Below are 290 nucleotides of genomic sequence, written 5' to 3' on the forward strand. Positions count from 1 at the left end.
TGTGTGAGGGGGCCTTTCACTCTGACAGTTTTCTTCCCTGCATATTCTTGTGATACACTGGAGAGCAGTGGCCTTGGGTCAGCTCTGCCACAGAAGTAAGCTTGGTCCCGCTTGGTTCCAGGAGAAGCCTGTTTCTACCACTGCGTCCTTGGCAGGTCTTGATTCATGTAAACACTACACTACTGAGGAATTAGAAGAGAAGGTGCTTACACAACCCTCCCTGGTGTCAAGATTTCCTGCACTGGCCCTGCCTCTACAGCCCCACCAGTGGGAGGCTAAGGGAACAAACG

The sequence above is a fragment of the Meles meles genome, chromosome 19 (genome assembly GCF_922984935.1).
Source record: "Meles meles chromosome 19, mMelMel3.1 paternal haplotype, whole genome shotgun sequence".
NCBI classification, from domain to species: domain Eukaryota; kingdom Metazoa; phylum Chordata; class Mammalia; order Carnivora; family Mustelidae; genus Meles; species Meles meles.